This window comes from Homalodisca vitripennis, chromosome 8, assembly GCF_021130785.1.
Source record: "Homalodisca vitripennis isolate AUS2020 chromosome 8, UT_GWSS_2.1, whole genome shotgun sequence".
In the NCBI taxonomy this organism is placed as follows: domain Eukaryota; kingdom Metazoa; phylum Arthropoda; class Insecta; order Hemiptera; family Cicadellidae; genus Homalodisca; species Homalodisca vitripennis.
In genome coordinates this window covers 55,755,175-55,769,599 of record NC_060214.1, presented here as the reverse complement: position 1 = coordinate 55,769,599, position 14,425 = coordinate 55,755,175, and positions in this window count along the sequence as shown.

Sequence of the window (14,425 nt, the reverse complement as noted above, 5' to 3'; positions counted from 1 at the left end):
TATAGAGTAAAAATAAAAAAGTATATTGGTCGGGTAGAGCTACATATATTACTAAGCACAAGGGGCATTTGCAAAAATATCCCTGCATAAAAACTTTATTCAGTAAATTAAAACGTAAATACGTGACTGTATAGACGACTGTCCCACAGATAAAGTGACTTATGAGGGTACACCGACAAAACACGTGCACAGTAAATTAATCTTTTACCACAGATAATGACTACAATAATGTAGTAATAGATGTTATTGCGGTGGTAGTAAATGTAATCTACCAATGTAAAAAACATTTTTATTTAATTAATCAATAACATACAATGTACCATCTAATGTTTTTTCACTTATCCGTGGACGTATAATTCTAATGTTTAAGGTTTAATTAACGTTTTAGGCTCTTTTTATCATGTTTTACTCAACAAGCTATTTCGTAATTTTCACATTCCTTAATATTTGAATAATTGAGTGGTTCAGTATGTGGTTACTTCTTTGCGTTTTAATATTTTGATTAATGTTTGAAATTATAATTTGCATTTATCACATACCATTATTTAATATAAGTGTTTCAAAAATCTTCTTTACACGGATATTATCTTATTTATAAATGAATATTTTACAACTTTCGATATCACTCAATGGTCCCAATTGGCTGTAGTGTAAATTAAATTTCTTCAATGACTGCCATACAAGGAAACAATCGACGTAACTCATTTTAATACTAAGTAAAATGTGCAATACTCATTGTTTGTCTACTAAGTTTAGAGTTAAAGCGGCTTTCATGTCACGAGAGTTTTATTTATACTCTCATTTTGATACTCAATTCAGATAAGTCATTCATTAGTTTTCATAGGTAACTTTCCCCAATGCAATTTTATTTCAATATGTAAAATATCAAAGTTTTTAATTTTGTCCTAGTTTATTATCTTTAATAATTCAAAGGCTTTTTACATCATTTCTTACGTTTGTTCAGAGTTCGGATTGGAGGCTGAGGTCATTATGTAGTGATTGTGAGGTATTTAACATAATTCACAATTTATGCTGAATTTGCTGATGAAATAGGGTAGTGGCAGACTATCGTAATTTTCGTATTAAGCATTCTGACATTTACTACTTGATTGAATATAAGAAATAAGAACAACATATTGAATTTTATAATGTTGCAACTGTGCCGCAAATATAAATAGTATACCTTTTTTATTGGTTCAAAATTAACATTTCACTTGAGAAATACATTGAGTTACAACATACAAATGTTTACGTGACTAAACAAGGATATATCAAGCTGGGAAAACATATTTAAAATCAATACACTAAAAGTATTTTTAATTAGCTTAACAAATAACATGGGTACAAATAAATTAAATTCAGTAACTAAAATTTTGTGGTCGAACCATTAAGTCTATACACTGAACTACATTTAGAGTGATTATAAATATAGGAAGTACATTTGAATATGCAAGTGTAAATTACTTTTGTTAATTGCTGTGAGAGCAATAATATGAGAGGTATTGCAAACACAGAAAGCTAAACACAGTTTCAATAGTAATTATTTATAATTACAGGTTGCTAAAACAAACAAATTAAAATAATTTACAAAGTAATACAAATTTTATTATAGTATTATGACTAATGTGTGTACTATATTAAATAATGTTAATGTAGATGTAGACACGTGATCGCAATAGCTAATATAAACTAACGATTGATTGAAGACTACCTAAAAGAGTTCAGATACATGGATTACAAGAAAGGGAGCGATATAAAGTAATTTAATTCAGGGAGTTGTGGTAGAGTCTGATCCTTCTACACCACAGTCTTGGTCTTAAAAAAACTTCGTAGTAAAAATTGGTAAAATTAGTTTATAGAGTTTTTAAATTGTAATTTCAAACATGATGTTTAAAAAACTTTTTATTTTCAAAGCGTTAGAGAAACCTAATCTTGACGTTCAGGACAATTTAAATTGTTTTGTCTGTGTTTTTCCCTCTATGTCCGCATAATATCCTATATAATTGTCCTATAACTTTCGCACCAAGATTCATTGCAAGATGGTAATTGACCAATGATTGTATATATATATATATATATATATATATATATATATATATATATATATATATATATATATATATATATATATATATATATATATATATATATATACACACACATATATCATATATCATTTCATTCTGGAGATACTGTGGACACATTAGATTCACATTATATCGTTCATATATATATATATATATATATATATATATATATACACATTCACGATCTAATGTGAATTTAACATACAATTTTTAATAAACCATGAACTCATGACACGGCTGTCATCTTTTATACAAGAGGAAGGAAATGTAATGATTACTATCGCAGTGGTAGTTAGGAGAAACTTCGATGGATTGACAAGTCAGAAAAACATGTTCATCCTCCATATAATGTTTTAAAAATAATTCTTTTTAAAACTTAAAATAAAACATTCGATGACACCAAGAGGTTAGTTGCAAACTATAGTTGGGACCCTAGAATCCTAATATCAAAGACCGTCAACAAATAATTTTTATATATCAATAGTTCTTAATGTCAAGAAAGATGTAATAGTTCGTGTTTAGGTTATCCAAATCAGACTATTGACGATCATGACTTTAGATAGCGGGAGTCAAGACAGTGTCGGCGTCAGACTCCAGACAATGCAATAGGGGTTGGTGAACTGAAGATAAACCGGATATTCACAACATCCCTATTGTGTGGGTGCAGTATCGGTTGTGATGGAAAGTTGCCTTGTATTATCTATTGTGTCACACACTCATCATACAATATACACCAACATTATAACAACTGTACTTTCTTTGGGCACTGAAAATTAATTTGCTGTGTGTAAACGCGAAACCTGGCTTTTTTATATAAAACAAAGAATATTTTTAATAAATAAATTGATAGCCAACCAATATAGGGTGGAGATTTAAAAGGGAGAGTATATGAGGTATTTTACCAAGCTTGACAGAACTGAAACCGACTGTTTAATGCAAAAATTATAAATATTTCTTAGGCATGAAGTATAATTATAATTATATTAATTATTATTATTATTATAATTATTGTCTATCTCTAAAACTTGACAAATATGAACTGTTTAGGAGATTTTAAGGAGAAATTTTATTAATATGCAGTATGAGTAAATTTTTCTTTATTTTGATGGACATCCAAGTATCCTAAGTAGGTTCATTTTGATGGTTCCTTTGTAGAAGATAAGGTTTAAAGCACACAGAAGCTACTTTCCTGTACTTAAATTGTTTAAAATTTCACGTTGATGAGGATTTGTAGAATTTTTGGTTTAACACCTCCTTCATGATACATATCTGTAAATTGTTTTTTTCTAATTATAAACTTTATAAAGAATTCAAATGTTACTAGGATGATAAAACTTACGCATTTTTTGAGGAGTTTGTGAAAGTGTTTTATTTTATACACAAAAGAACTAAAACATGTTTGGCTTTTTTTAATAATTACAGATCTATTTTAATCATCAAGTCTAAAGACAGCAGCTAACGAATGTTTTGAAAGGAAATGGTCGTATTTCAAATAAAACACCACAGAATTAACGGTTACGTAAAATCCCTCTCATGTTAGGTAAAAGAATGATTCTTTTAGTTATTTTGATATTTCCTAGTCAATAATACTCGAATTATAATCACTGGGTTTAGTTAAAATGTATCGCTTACTCATTTAATTTCATAATCTTTACTTCAATAACTTCAGTTTACTTAACGTGGTGACTAATTCGAGCAGCAGATTCGTTGAGACGGAGAAAGTCAATATCGCGTCTATCCCTGACGTTCTCCGAGTGGCTTTTTAAAAACTTTTTAGAGGATATTAACCTCTAGTCCAATCACAATTTTTGTCTTTCTATAGTTTTCTTAGTACCAATGTTCATCCTATATGAACTATTTGTTCTACTTTTCGTTTTTTATGCATAATAAGAATAGTCGGCATTACAATTTTTCACAATTGTTCATGGTAAATCTAAGTACTTCTGAGATAACTTTAGAATTAAAAAATCTTAAATAAATCTTTTAGTGATTTATGTTCTTAACGCCGAAAATCATATACACTCCAGATACAAATTTTCTTCAACACATTGCCCAAAGTACTGACTGGTAGCTGTAGCTATCAGCGATGCTATGTTTATCAGTTTTCATTGGTTCTGTTCAGTAAGAACATGAGCTCAAAACTCTATTGTTGAGGTTAGTCCTAAAGAAAAAATTGCGCTTGCTTCAAGATTGGTGACGGTTAAGGTAAATGATATGGGCCAAATCATATCGAGATGCTATGAGGAGGGATAGCAGATAATCTGCATTTCAGTCATGTTACATTGGAAGAAAGGGAGGCAGCAATATCTCAGCCTCTCCAGTCATATCGAACAGGGGTAGCACTCCAGGATAAAAACAGCTTGTAACAGTTAGGGAGCTTCACACATTTCGACAATCAACCTCTGCACTATACTAGACCTTCATAGTCAGCCTTCGACCTTAATATTTGGATATTTTCAGTTAGGAGTGCTCGGCTTCTAGCAATCCATAGGGGTCACCAGACATCAGTAACGCATCGGTTTTTGTCGTACTTATCATATTATGTTGAATTTAAAGTAAATAAACAAGATAAATCTATGTGTTAGTTGTCTCTTACGAAAAGAGTGAATAAACAGCTTTGTATGTTTTGTCTTGTAAAATACATATTTTTTTAAAATTAGCAAATAGCAAAATGCATATATATAAAAAAATAGTTGACATATAGCACAATCCAGATTCGGTGGCATTGCAATATTTTCAACACTATCACTATTCAGAATGTGTAATCATCTACCTAGCCGAACATGAAACAGCTGACATTCCCAGTCTGCGGACAGGTTCCACATTACATTTATGATGTGTCTGTTATTAACTAGACAGTCATGACCTAGTTTAAAGGAAAACCTATAATACTGCTGATATACTTCAAATTCAAAACATATTTTAAATTATAAATAAATAAATAAATATATATATATATATATATATATATATATATATATATATATATATATATAATATTGTAGGAAATAAAATGTCATTGCAAATTATTTTGTTCACATTCCATACTGTAGAATAAACTGTAAAAAAAATATATGAATCCATGGGGGTTTTGCCCGATTTAGGAGATGTTTAAGCTAAAATCAGAAATTCAACAAGACTCTTTGTCTTTTAAAGTATATTGTAGATTTAAAACGGGCCTCGAAACAAAATTTAATTCGACCTTTATGATGAATGATTTTAAACACAATTAAATTTGTTACTAATCTGGATTTTTCATCGGCCTTACTATGAGAATATTTTTAAGGATCGAATCTTTTATTACCACATACTTTAATATTTGTGGTAAACATTTTATTTTAAGTACATAATTTCTCTCTACTTGAATATACGCTTAGCTTTAAAGTATTTCGTGTCAAACCATTACAAAGTTTCTTTTTAAATAGGTCTTGAGAAATTTTTATTTACCAGGACATAAAGTTATTAACTGCTTCATGTACATACATTTAAAATAACATTATTTTTCAATTTCAAATTTTTAAACTACTGCAGTACAATGAATGTATTTGTATTCCAAATACTATCTCCTTGAAAGCGATATTAATTTATTTAGCTAACTAATTATCCGTAGGTGTTTAGTGCATTTGATTTTACCAATATGAGCATACGTTTTATTTTACAAAAACAGTACTCTACGATTCAAGGATAGAATTTTTAACCTTTTCCTTAGTTATCACAAACCCTTATTCATAAGGCTAAACCTGCTCACAATACTACTTCCAGTTCAAACATAAACGAGGTACAGCAAGATCGATATATCACTTCAATCCAGAAGTTGCATATCACTGACTGCATATGTCGAGATATAAGGGTGAAAGAGTCGATACGTACGTCTAGTCTACTGCGGATGACGACTGTTGAGGTTAGTGGGACTCCCTAAGTGGTAAGTGCATATTTCCAGCCAGGACATAAGGGAGTGCCACCCATAGCCGTTTTGACTTGAGACACGGTCTTACCTTCTTCAAAGGTTACATTACTGAAATATACGGCATGATATCCCTCCTTTGGATCTTATCCAGAGGTGATGCCAACCCCACCACAACATAATGAATATCTTGCCCATCAAGAAGCAAGTGTAAAGATCATTTTAGGATTACGTGCAACTGAGATATTTATCACCTTTCTGTTGCAAGTGAACTGAGAAAAAAAAACTCTTGAAATTTTTAAATGTCATTATACTTTCAAATTATTATCGTTAATAGGGTAACTAAGTAAGACGATATAATAAATAATAATATTTAAATTATATATTTCTACCTTCAAACGAGCCAAACATAAAATTTAAGTTTTTTATAGTAAATGTGATAAGGACGTACGGACATTTTAAGAAGGACTTTCCGTTTTAAGTCGACGTTAAGCCTGAGAGGCTTTAAAAGGTTTGCAAGAATTGTCACACTTTGAAATGTTCCTGTCGTACTTTACACAGCTATATTACTTGTGTTAGAAAGAGTTTTGTTTCTTTCAGCTGACGTTTTACTATATTTTTATTATTATCATATTTTAAACATTCTTACATAATATATCATGTTAAGTTTAAGAACACTATGTATGACGGCTAGTTTCAACGAATAGGAAGCTAAGAATACAACGTCAAAACTGTCAGATTTGAAATAATTTAATATCCAGCTAGAAAATATTGCCCCGCATAAAGTAATATAAAGGCATTTACCAACAATATACGTACATTATAATTAAACAATAATATTTTTGATCATTTCCGCTTAAAATAATTTTAAGGGAGAGCCTAACTTTATTGTTTTCCTTTCGAAAATCTATAAAATTAATTATCCCATTGTCGTAACAAATATAGATAGATGTTATGATAGCAGACAATTGTAAGTGTAAAGAGCTGTACTTGGTGATATAATTTTAAAGACAGATTTTCTGGAAAAATTTTCATTTATCTAATATAGTTATAGCAGGAAGTATACGAAATCAGACAGTCTAATCTTATCTGTTAAATATAAGCAGTCAACTAATTGTTAATCACTTGTAATCTTAGAAATAAAAATGTTTAGATGCTTTTGAACTTATTCGGCTTCCTAGTACAAAATATGTAAATATGTATTTTCTCGAACGGGACGTAAACGCAAACTCAACCAGCTTTTGACAAAGTGCTATAATCAGCTGTTTCATGGTTAGATAGGATGTGCACAAAATGTTTAGAAGTAGTTTTTACTATGAAATTCGAACCTAGTGTATACGTTACCATTTAACTTGGGTATCGCCATCAATTTCGTACGTCCAAGTTTATTAAGAGAAGTGGACACAGAAATCGAGCCCCGGCCTTGTTAATGAAACGGATTCCTAATTTGTTTTGGAGATCAAATTTAACTTTACGTCATTTTATGGATTAATAAATCTTAGGTATAAAACACTTAACCATGCATTTTCAGTCATTATAGTCATCAAATCTCACATTCCAGCTAACAACTAATTACGGTCTGTAACTTATGGCTTGGCTAGTTGAAAGTTTAAATTTAGTGATTTATTTAGATACCTACAAATATTTCATAACATCATTCACTTTCCTTCCTGATCCTCACGAAACTGGTTTTCTAACAGCTTTTTTTAACATAAATTTCAATTTCGAATATGAGAAACGAGTGAATATAGAAAGATGTATAGGATGACAGTATGAAATGAAATGAAAAATGTATTTATTAGATGCGAATGTAGGACTATAAAGCCTCTCTCTACCACTTAACCTCGTAAAAAATTAAACTAACATACATATACATGTAAAACTAAAAATAAATCTATTTATTTACCTTATACGTTAAAAGAATCTTAGCGTATGGAGACTTAATACGCTTGTTTTAGGGCAATGACTAATTTAGTGAAAGATAGTGTGGACTTATAACTTATTTTTATGCTGTAAAGAAACAAAGCTCTGGAATTATATAAATCGATTCAATCATTGCATTATTATTTTAATGGCAAAAATGGAATGAGAAATTTTAAAAAACTAAGTTTAAAAAAATTACTAAGGACAAATTTATATTTAAGACTTAACAATAATAAATTTAATTATTAATAATGATAACTAAATTGAAATCAAGTCGAAGGAATGAGATAAAAGTACAATTGTACCTAAGGACAGATTACTTATTCAAGACGAAATAGGATTTCCGTTTACGTGCGAAATGAAGCAGAAAATTGAATGGTCTTGCATTATCTCAGTTAATGTAATTTTTCTTCACCACCTAAATATGTTACACTTTTAATTGTCAAAACCAATTTATAATTGTATATCACACTGTTGCAAAAGTACATATTATTCTAATCGATTACTTGAATCTCATATATAATAACTAATAGATCATTTATGATATTAAATTTTTCAATTTATGCTTATGATGAGTATAATTGTGTAATCAATTTTTAATTTTTAATTTTTTGTTACCGAAGTATTATTAGTTACAGATTTTAAATATTATGTGTTAGGATTTTTGTAAAATATAAAGTTGAAGGAAAAATCCAAACACACTTTCATATCTTCTGGTGAAAAAACATTTTAGTTTCAAAGTAAATTTCAAATGAGAAATTGTTATGTTTTATTTAACATTTTAACTAAACTAGTCTGTAGAAGAGTCTAAGGTAGGTCAACTGTAATTCTTATTGTTAAGGGAGACGATAAGTAAATAACATGTGGCAATAAATAAAAATAGCTTCTTTTGAAAATTAATAAAATATTAAGCCATGAGAATAAAATACTATTAAGTAACAGTATATGACAATTATTTAAATTAAATGGTGAACAAATACATCCATTTATATTATAATGTGTAGAATACTAATTGCTGTCTCTGAACCACACTTGTTTGTTTAATTTTATTGTTTATCTAAACAAGAGTGCAGGAACTGCTTGTTGTTTATTAAAGAATTAAAAATTTAGCTCCATTTAATGATCATATTTATTTTATCACAATACTTTCTACAGCACTCTTGATAATATCATCTGCCAGTAAATGTCAGATTATCAGTACTTGATGTAAGCAGTTTGTGTCTATTGGGTGTGCTGTCATTGCAACTGAGCATAGCACTTATGATATTGTTTAGTTGGAGTTTGAGACCATCATTCAAGCTATTTACTTCTTAGTGGATACTATTTTGAGATTTGAGATTTTAAGATGAATTTTTTCGAGATATTTCGATCCAGAAGAAAAAATAAAGTAACATTTAAGGATTGATAAACGATTTAAATGTTAACCATACAAATACTATGTAATACCGTACTTTTTAATTCTGTTAACCCTTCAAAACTATATTGTATCGGTGAGAATCTAATTATATTTAATCTTTAAACGTTAACGTGTACGAGAAGCAGATATTAATTGCTTAGATACAAAAATTTATTAGGTATTTTTAAAATATTTTAATATTTAATCCATGTGTTACTTCACTTAAGACTATTCTACTTGAAAAACTTTCATTATTTCCTAGAAAGAAACTGTTTATTATCAGTATTTCTAGTAAAGAATTATTTATCAACCACAAGTACCCTTACAGCCTGCTTTGAACTATTTCCATTTTTTCAGGGTACATACAAATGTTCGGATTCACTATGATTTTCTCTAATGATCAGCCTAAAACACTTTCACTGTGTTATCCCTGCTTCCCTTTTTTCCTGGTTTTCACTATTAAGCAAGTTATATTTTCTATCTCGATTATTTTCTCTTATATAAAGCAGAAAAGGTTAAAATTATATATTTCCTTAGTTAAAGGCACTAAGTGTGTCCCAGACTAAGTCCGATAAGGAATAAAACCTTAAGTCGCCAATTCGATGTTTTATTTATACTTTTATTTATTCTCTTTCTAGTCATGATAAACGACCTCCCAAAAAACATTTCTATATGTAAGTCAATTATGTATGCTGACGATACAACATTGTTTTGTAGTAATTCTAATGTAAGTACTCTTTTTAACCAAATTGACAACAGTCTTAAGGAATGTGAAAACTGGTTTGATAATAATGGCCTTTTGTTAAATGGTAATAAAACGCAATCTGTTCTTTTCACTCTTAGCTCTCTAGAACTTGGATCACAAGATATAAGCTTTAGCAATAATGTCAAGCTATTAGGAATCAGCATTGATTCAAAACTCTCATGGGTTCCTCACATTCAGGGTGTGTGTAGCAGGCTTTCTAGAGTAATATATCTTTTGCGTAATTTGAAAAAGTGTATCCCAAAAATATGTTTAAGAATGGCCTATTTTTCCTTTTTTCATTGTATAATCTCTTATGGTATACTGCTCTGGGGTTGTAGTACCAGTACAAAAAACATTCTGTTATTCCAAAAAAAAGCAATCAGAATAATTACTTACTCTAATTATAGAGCTCACTGTAGACCATTGTTTATAAGTGAACAAATACCCACAGTTTTTAATTTGTACATATTTCATTGTATAGTTAGAGTTAAGTTGAGGATTGATTCTTCCTTGTTTAGGAGTGACATTCACAACTACAACACCAGATACAGAGATTTACTTGATGTACCTCATGTTAGGCTTAGCAAGACACAAAACTCTTATTCTTACGTAGGCTTAAATATGTTCAACAAACTTCCTAGATAGCTTGTGATATTGATTTTAAATGGTTTAAAACAAAACTGTACAGCTGGCTACTGAGGAATCCTTTTTACAGTGTAAATAAGTTTTTAGATCTTTCAACCATTGACATTAGCTTTAATTGATGACCTTGCCTTATCTGTGATATAACTGTTTTAACAATTTTGAATGTTTTGTATATAATGGAATTTTTACTTTTATTAATTGATGACCTTGCCTTATTTGACATATTAATCAACTATTTTAAATTCTGTGTATATAAAGGATTTTTTAAATGTATGTTTTTACTTTATATTATCATTGTGCATTACCTTAAATGGAATTTTAAGTCTTAATTAGTTTTGTCCATCAAATATTGACTAACTTCAATTGTTGTACTCCGCTTTATCTATGCTCCCATTTGTTAATTGTTAGTTTTAATTTTATATGAAGAATTTATTTCATTACTTGAACTCTATTTTAACACTAAGTGAAGATGTACCTGTAAAGACATAAGTAGTATTAACTATTATTTGTTTTGTAATGCCTTGTGGCAACTTGACGTCAACTGTATGAGTTACCAACTTGTTTTTTGTTGCAATAAAGACTTTGACTTTGACTTTGAGGTCTCTAAATCAATTTAGTTATCGGACTTATTCTTATCTCTGGCTACTCATTCTTCAAAAAATCCTAAAAACTCTTTTGGTACAGGTTTTTATGTTTTGTAGTCTCATTGTAGTAATATCTCGTTGTCTCAACCGAATCAGAGAAGGCGATGTGAGAGAAATTCATATTCATTCATTAGTCACTCAATTTGTATTGAAACCAACAACCAAATACAAATTGATATAATAGTAGGCCACTGAACACTTATAAATAGTATAATATTCAGGTAATAAAAACGCTTAGTTTGAAAGATATCTGGCCCGAAGCCCTTAGAACGGTCATACAAGTTCCTTTTTCATATTCTCTATTTGAGTATTAATTTTAATTTTAAATGATTGTATTAATCCCTTGTGATCTGTACAAGAAGTTTCAACAGAGATTGTTTTACCTTACAATAATCATACTTTTTAATCGTAATCAGATAGTATATACATATGTTTAGCTGTGGTAATGATTTTTATAAATCACAACGAACCATAGCTCATGTTTTACTCACGTATTAAAATATGTTTATAACTTAAAAATAAATCATATTCAATTTTCTTATTCTTATATATGCCTTCTGTCTGTTACAAATAATGTATAAGTGTTATTCTTTTCCACTAAAAATATAGAAAATATAATAGTACGTTTTACCTGTATAAAATATTCAATCGTATGTCTCTTAATTAAAAATAAAAATCAGTTACAAGCCTCTGATATTGATGCGATATGATTGGTGAGTTAATTAAACGCTAAATTAGATTACTGGGTATACGTGTGATTTCAACTATAATAAAAAAAACTCCAATATTTTAGGATTTTTATAACACAAACAAATTGTTTTTAATTTTTTTTTTAATTTTAGATAGCTTTTTCATCTGATGCTCTGTGTTTTTAAATTAAAATCCTTTATAGTTAAATATATGTAACATTGAAAATTTATTCCTTATTTTTATCAGATCATACAAATGTTTGGAACTAACGATTACAGACATAAAATAATTCTAACGAGAGAAAATAATAAGAACCGTGACTGATTTCTGCAAAACTATATGTCGTAAGTTTATACTCTACTAATCAGAAATTTTATGGCACGGAACAAGATTCTTGTATACTAATCAAAGACTTTTAAGTGCCTGTGGAAAAGTTTCTTCCACTTAACTGTCAATGATGTCTTTTGGTCGTGCACAGTCCATAAAATACATTTCAACCTAAGACAATATCGATCGTCATGATGGAGCTGCAGGACAAATAACTTTTCTATTTAGGTACCCCGAAACTATACATCATATAAACCACAAACATATATCAGGCAAAATATAATTAGTGGTCCAGGAGAAGTCGTGATTAACCATAAGACCAATGTTAAAATGTGAAAATGTTCTTTAACGCTAAGGCAAATGACATGGAATGGCATGCTGTATCAAAAAATACACGGTATTGCTTATATAGATATAAACCTTTTTTATATCTATGTGAATGAAAATGTGAAGATTATACATCTGTATTCATCTTTCTTAATAGACCATACGGACAGACAGAATGAAGTGAAATTGTTCCATCTATCAAGTAGTAGTATACTTTGCTAAATAAAATCTACATTAGTGTTATTAATTACATAAATACTATACATTGAATTTTCAAAACAAAATTATTTTCCGTTGTTTTTTTGTATCTATTAAAATATATCAAGGCTGAATTAGTATTAGTTTAGATACTTTTTGTTAGGATTAAATTGTAAAAATAATAGCAGTCTAGTAGCGAGTGACTAAAATGGCATACCAGCATATTTATGTAGAATATTTTTACTGTATATACTAAAATTTATTACAAGTAGAACCACTTTTAGTAAGAAAATGTGACGTAATGCAATTTTGTTCTGAGTTGGATTTGGAGGTGGCTGCTATCTTTATCGATAATCTGAAATTGATTGTTGTAAATGTTTATCACTCTCCATCAGGTAACCCACATATCTTTCTTGATTCTTTTGAGGAATTACTGCAATTCTTTATAAAATGGTCTAATTACACAACTGTGATTGGGGGTGATTTTAATTGTAATTTTGATGTAACTAAGGGTAGTAATTTTTTTAAGCAATTTCTTAATCTTTTGCGACAGTATAACTTTTATCACCTAAATAGTCAGCCTACCCGAGGAAATAACTGTTTAGACAATATTCTTGTAAATTCCCATAAAAATAATAATTTTAGTTGTAGTATTTTTAATTTTCCGTTTTCAGACCACTGTGGTCTTACACTTAAAATGAATATCAATCCTAATCAATCTAACGTATCGTGTAGTATGCCTCTTTTTAAAATTATCTTGCCAAAACAAAAAATATGCGAGTTAGCAGACAGATTGGGGTGCTATGATTGGAATAATATTATGAGCCCTAATTTTTTTGACGCTCAGAATGTCTGTTCCATAATTTTAAATATATTAACAAATAACATTAACTATCTCTCTAAACCAGTAAAAGTAAATACCAATAATTATAAAAAAAGTAATAACCTTTGGTTCAATAATGAATTAGCTGTCATGAAAAATAGATTAATTTTCTTAGACAGTTTAGTAAAAAATAACATCAGGAATTCCCATGCAATCAAACAGACATACAATGACTTAAAGCACCATTACAGAAAAAGCATTAAAGAAGCCAAAATTAAATATAACACAAGTGTCATAGAAGGGAGTAGTAACAAATGTAGAACAGCATGGAATATTATTAAAAGCAATAATAGTGATAGCAATGTAAGTCTTAAAAATTCATTAATATGCCCCGATACTTTTAATAATTGTTTCCTTAATTCGTTTGAGACCATTAAAAACAGCATAGGCTTTCCTCCTACTAGCTCTGAGCAGTTGCTTGCATCCACTGGTATACCTGTCCCGAATGTACAATTCACATGGAAAACTATAACACCATTCGATGTAATTGAAGCAACTAAGCGTTTAAAAAACTCTGATTGTAATGATGTATACCTAATGTCTAATAATTTGTTAAAGAAAATCATTTATAACCTATCTATACCGTTATCCTGCTGCTTTAACCTTTGTCTCTCAGAAGGAATATTTCCTAATGAATTAAAAATTTCAAGGATTAG